This window comes from Myotis davidii, unplaced genomic scaffold (assembly GCF_000327345.1).
Source record: "Myotis davidii unplaced genomic scaffold, ASM32734v1 scaffold935, whole genome shotgun sequence".
In the NCBI taxonomy this organism is placed as follows: domain Eukaryota; kingdom Metazoa; phylum Chordata; class Mammalia; order Chiroptera; family Vespertilionidae; genus Myotis; species Myotis davidii.
The window spans coordinates 582,868-588,733 of record NW_006286974.1 but is presented as its reverse complement, the minus strand read 5'-3'; the positions used below and the strand labels follow the sequence as shown (position 1 = coordinate 588,733).

Sequence of the window (5,866 nt, the reverse complement as noted above, 5' to 3'; positions counted from 1 at the left end):
GAATGCGGCCGTGTGGCCGGGGAGCTCTGTTGTTCAAGAGACATAGGAACTCGATACTTAATTGAAACATCCCAGTTCCTCCCTGTTGGCAGCTCACTCATGGTTAAATTTGCATGAGCCCAACCCTGTCTGTGGGCCAGATGCTAACCAAAGGCCACTATTTGACCTCTGAGGATGCTGGGAGGGGGACCCCTCAGGGTCCCGGATGAACTCAGCCCCGGGGTCACCTCGTCCTGGCTCTGTGCTGGGCCAGTGCAGGTCCTGGGGTCGGGTGGGCCTGGGTTCCCATTCAGCTCTGCCAGTTCCCAGCTGGGCAGTCGTGGGCAAGTGCCTCTCTGAGCCTCAGTTTCCTCTTCTACGACAGGGGATTATGGGCCTGCGTCTCAGTGGCTGAGGATGCACGGGCCTGGCCCTGCTTGTCCTTCCCTCCCCGTTGTTGTGTGGTTGAACGGGGAGGTCAGACCCCGGAGCTGCTGCTTCTCTTCGCTCCTCCCCCGCAAATGAATGTGTTCATTTTAGAATCAGAGTCACTAGATACAACGATGCAGAGAGTCCCCATGGGCCCCATGCCAGCTCCCCCGTCGACATCCACATCTCATTGGGTGTGCACTGTGCACCTGACACGCTGCTGTTCACGACCAGCACGTCCACGGTTCCTTCAGACGCCACTGGTTCTTCTAACGTCCAGGATACCAGCGGATTGTATTTGGTCACCGTGTCCCCCAGCCCCTCTGGTCTGTGGCAGCTTCTCAGGCTGGCCTGGGTTTGACGACCCTGACAGTTGGGGGGAAGAATGGCTCGGTGTTTTGCACAGTGTCCCTCCATGAGCTGACCTGGTGTTTTTCTCGTGGTTAGACTGGGCTGCAGGTTTGGGGAGGAACATCATGGAGGTGACGTGTCCTCATCACATAATACCAGGGGGACACGCTGCCGACAGGACATGGCACAGATGAAGGCCTGACACCTGGCGCGGGCAGGGGGGGGGTAGGGGGGGCTGGCCAGGCCTCTTCCCACTCACACACCTTCCCATAGTCCACATGGGAGCCAGTCACCCAGGGCAGCCCCCATCCAGGGGGCGGGGAAGCTGCAGCTCTTGGAGGGGGTGATACACACATCAGTTACTGGGAATTATTTTGTATCTTTTGGAATTATTCTGAGATTTCCATCTCCTCCTCCTGTCTGTTTGCTCTTACATCTAGCAGATTTGACTTCCTTTGGCGATCATTACATGTTGTTATCTAAGCGATGCGAGCTTCAGTCCTGACTGTGGGCAGCTCTCTCTTAACTGGAGTGGCGACGAGAACAGGAGCAGCCGTGTCAGTGGGTCTGTGTGTCTCTGGGTGAGAACTGGACTGAAGCAGTTTAACCAATAGGCTGTGTGTGTTTTCCTCGCGTGGCAGGAAGTCACGGGTGGCCAGTGAGCTCGTGGATCCTCTCATGGAAGCGGTCAGGCACCTGGGCTTCTCCTGGCTGCCGCTTTGCCGTTCCCGACATGTGGCCTGTGTCCTCGTGGTCCCGAAGTGGCTGCCAGACCTCCAGCACTGCTGTGTGCTCCAGGCAGGACCCCGTGGAATGGATGGCGTGACCCCATTTCACAGAGAGGAAAGCGATGCTCACGAGGGTGAGAAATCCCTGTCTCGCGGGAGCGGGTGCTGTGAGGGCTGAGACCACGTCTGGGACCTGGGGACAGCAGGTGTAGCCATTGTTTGCTCAATGGGAGAGGCCTCTCCAGGGCCCTGGGGGATGATGGTGGGCCTCTGGGTACTGGAGCCCCTGCCCATGGTCGGCCTGGGGCCTCAGACCCCCTGGGGCTGCCTGTGGCACCTCAGAACTGGCCCGTGAGTGGGACAGCAGTGTGGCTGCTTAGTTGGGGGTGGAGGATGCTGGTTGTGTCAGGACAGGCTGGGGCTGCAGTGATGGCCAATGACACCCAGGCCTGGGGACAGGCAGCAAGGCGCCTGGCCCCGAATCCTGCAGCTCGTGTCTGCTGACCCGGTCCTCAGTGCCCACTGCATGGGAGATACAGGGGAGGGTTTGTTCTTGTTCCATTTAGGAAGAAAGATTTACATTCAGGGGCAAACTATGGCCTGAGGACCAATCTGGCCCACCACCGTCTTTGTCAATAAAGTTTTACTGACACCCAGCCATGCCATTCATTTGCTTTTGTGCTACATGGCAGAGTCAAGTAGTTTGACAGAGACTTTGCAGCTTGCAAAGGTTGAAATGTTTACTGTCTGGCCCTTTGCAGGACTGGTTTGCTGACTGTGGCCTGTGCAGAAAGCAGCCAGGATCAGGGCTATGCAGGGGGGCTTCCTGAGAGGCAGGGGTGGGGGGGGGCTCACAAGGGGCTGCAGCGTTTCTGGAACACATGATGCAACAGCCATGTGGGGGCTTGGTCAGGAAAGGAGCTGCTTGGGGTGCAGATGGCCAGGGTGCGGCTCTGAGCATCTGCGGGAGCAGGGGGGCAGGCGATGGTGAGGTGGCCTGGGGGCGTGTGGCCCAGAGGACAGCACTCCTCAGCTCGGCCCTGGTGCCACAAGGGGCTGTGGGCCAGAGCAACTAGTTCATGCCATTTTCCAAGAGAAGCCGGCAGTCTGGTGTCATGGAAAACGTTTAAAAACCACAAGCGCATGTGCCTCAGGTGCGCAGGGTGGAAGTGAAGAAGGTGGGGTGTGTGGGGAGACCCCGGGGCATGCCAGGCTCCGTGCCCCCGAGATCCCTCCTGCAGAGGGTGGCAGGCGGGCTCTGTGCTGGGGGAGGGCACTTGGGTAGCTGGGAGGTCGGATGTGTGGCTGAGCCCGGGGCCTGCATGGCTGGTCTCCTGTCTCCCATCCTGTCGGAGCAGGTGGGTCACTCCCGCCTGCAGGCTTGGGCATGAGCCTGAGTGGGGCACCCGTCCTTGCTCATCTGGCCACCCCAGAGGGGAGGGGCTCTGTAGGTGGAGGGTGGGAGGTGGAGATCTCCAAAGGCCCCTGGGAGATTCTCAAGGGTTTGGGTTTGCTGCTCTGTCCTCATGGAGTTGAAGCCGTGCCAGGAGGGGTGATAGGTGGGGGCTGGGCTTGGAGCTGCATCGGCCTGAGCGGACCCCAGCTGGAGGCTCCTGTGGCCTGAGACGGGAATGACTCATCGCAGGTTGCCGTGAGAATGAAGAGAAAATGGGAGTGACAGGGCTGGGTTTGCACAGCATCTGGGGTGCCTGTGCTGGGGCCTGGCCTGCTCCCCCGACAGCATCTGGGGTGCCTGTGCTGGGGCCCTGCCTCGGGGGCGGGCCTATTTCCCCGACAGCATCTGGGGTACTGGGCTATTTTCAGCCTCACAGATGGGCCCTCACCTGCTGAGTCGAGAACTGGTTTCCAGGCGCTTGCTGGCACCACTCTGGGCTTAGTATTTGTTTTAAGCAGGACTCTTGGTTGCAAATGACAGCAGCCCAGGCCAGCTTGGCTTCAGCAAGAAGTCCTGGCTCAGGAACAGGGTCCAGGGTGACTCTAGCATCTAGCAAAATAGGATTCAGGTGCTCAGACGATATTGCCAGGCCTCTGTCTTGCTCTGTCTCCAACTCAGCTTCCTTGGCAGGCACCCCGGTGGTGGCAGAAGTGGCCTCAGGCCCTAGCCAGTTTGGCTCAGTGGATAGGGTGTTGGCCTGTGGACTGAAGGGTCCTGAGTTTGATTTCAGTCCAGGGCATGTACCTGGGTTGCAGGCTGGATCCCCAGCCTTGGTCGGGGTGCATGCAGGAGGAAACTAATCAATGTGTCTCACATCGATGTTTCTCTCTCTGTCTCTCCCTCTCCCTTCTATTCTCTCTAAAAGTCAATGGGGAAATATCCTCGAGTGAGGATCAACAACAATAACAACAACAAATAAGAAGTGGCCCTCAGGCTTGGGACCCAACCTCACAGGAACCTGGGTGGCGTTGGGGACATCCCTGTCCCAATAGCCAGAGTCCCACAGCTGCTTCTCATTGGCCCAGCGTGGGTCATGTGATCACCCCTCATCCCTGCTGGGGGAGGTCCGGCCTCCTCTCACCCTTCCTTTCGCTGTAGGGTGGGCTGGGGGCTGGCACAAGTGAAAGCAGGAAAGTCAAGATGCCCATCCACACCAGAATGGGGAGTGGAGGCTGGACGGGCACACGCCCTCGCCACGCCCACCCACCGGCTAGAGCAGCACTTGGAGCTGAGGAGGCCGCATTCCGAGCCCCTGGCTCATCACAGGCCACCTGCTCTGGCAGCAGTCAGTCCCACACTCCAGCCGGCTGAGTCACTTGCCCACATTCCCCCGGTGCCCTACGGGGTTGCCAGGGGCTTGCTCCAGGGCCGGGATGGAGCCGCCAGCTCCACAGCCTTCCTTCTGGTCCTGCAGGCTGGGGGCCCTTTAGACAAGGCTTGTTCTCAGGAGCCCTGTGGGTTCCTCGTGGGAACTTCCTTTTCTGAGCACACGCAGCAGCTCTCTCATAACCATGGGCCATCTGGCGGGGCCCACCTCCCTGCACCCCCTTTCCTTGCTTTCCGAAGCAGGGATGACGTTTCCCTCCATCAGGAGGCAGGACCATTTCTTACATCAGATCTCGCTGGATCTAGAGACACCATGACATCTAAAGCTGCTAAAAGTCTCTTCTGAGCACTTCGTGGTTCCTTCATAATGAGATGGATTTTCCTCCTTTTTGGGGAGTCTGTCCCCTTGAGAGAGGAGGCAAAAGCCCCGTCTGTGCGGTAGAACCATTTCAGAAAGAACAGGGCATCGGGATAAGGCCCAGCAGCCCCAGGAGGGGCCGCACAGTGGGGCCGGGACCCTGGCTGTGACCTGGCCTGTGCACAGGCCTGTGGGGACTCCCAGGGGCCCCTACTCTTGCCTGGGCCCTAGGCCTGTCTTTCAGGATCACAGAATGGACTTTGGAGTGTTCTCTAGATGGCACTGGGCGGGGGCCAGTTCTCGGGAGGAACGGGGTGAAGATACCCTAAAGCTGTGGGCTCTCCTCTCGCCTCGCCGCATCACCCTGGTGTGAGTTCTCAGTTGTGTCTGGCCGAGGAGCTATTGAAGGGCTTGGTCCCCATCTGTGGGGGAGAGGGGGGGTGGATGCAGCCCAGGGAGGTGCTGGGAGCAGGGGCACAGGTGGCAAAGGCCTGTGTCCCTCGTAGCCTCCGAGAGGGCTGAGCCAGGGTGGGCTGGCCGACGCTGAGTGCGTGGAATATTCTATTGTCCTTTTGTGAGGCTGGCCCGTGGCCAAGGTGAAGTGCTGATTGTCAGCTGTGGGGACGGCACGGAGGTTTGTGCTCCTAGACACCTGGCCACGTGCTGCCTTATTGGAAATCCTTTGATGCAATTGAGAGGGCTGGGTGTGGGGAGAGCTCGGGCCCTGGGCTCAGACACCAGAATCCGCCTCCTCCCCCTACACCCTGCCCATCCCCCTACCGGAGCAGCCCTCCGCAGCCTGGCCGATCCTCAGCTGTCACTCCCTGGGATCAGCCCTGGGAGCTCTGAAGGTCCCGTGTCCAGGCCACACCACCGACCAGTGACATCAGACTCAGGGCGGGTCCGACATGGTCCTTCCTAACCCTCCCAGGAGACTCCCCGTGCATCTGAGTTTTGAGGGGATCCTGGGTAAAGCTGGACTTTCCTCAGATGCAGGTGTAGCCTGGAGCGTCTGCCACTAGACAGAGCTTGGGGAGGGCGCCTGATGGAAACCCCCTTCCCATCCCCCCTGCAGCAACATCCACCCAGAAATAAGTGCTTCCTAAAATGGTTCGATTGAAAAAACAAAAACTAACGCATGTGGCACACACTCAGGAGCACAGATGGGTCCCCGGTAGCCCGTCCCAGTCCTGAAGCGGCAGGCCCTGCCCAGGCTCCCGGGGACCCTGCCGAGCTGTC

General features: G+C 59.4%; 1 protein-coding gene across 1 annotated transcript in view; it reads left to right on the top strand.

The window, feature by feature from the left end:
• Window positions 1-5,866, top strand: part of BCAS4 (breast carcinoma amplified sequence 4) — a 41,143-nt gene that overhangs the window by 34,438 nt on the left and 839 nt on the right. The gene's annotated exons all lie outside the window — the stretch shown is intronic.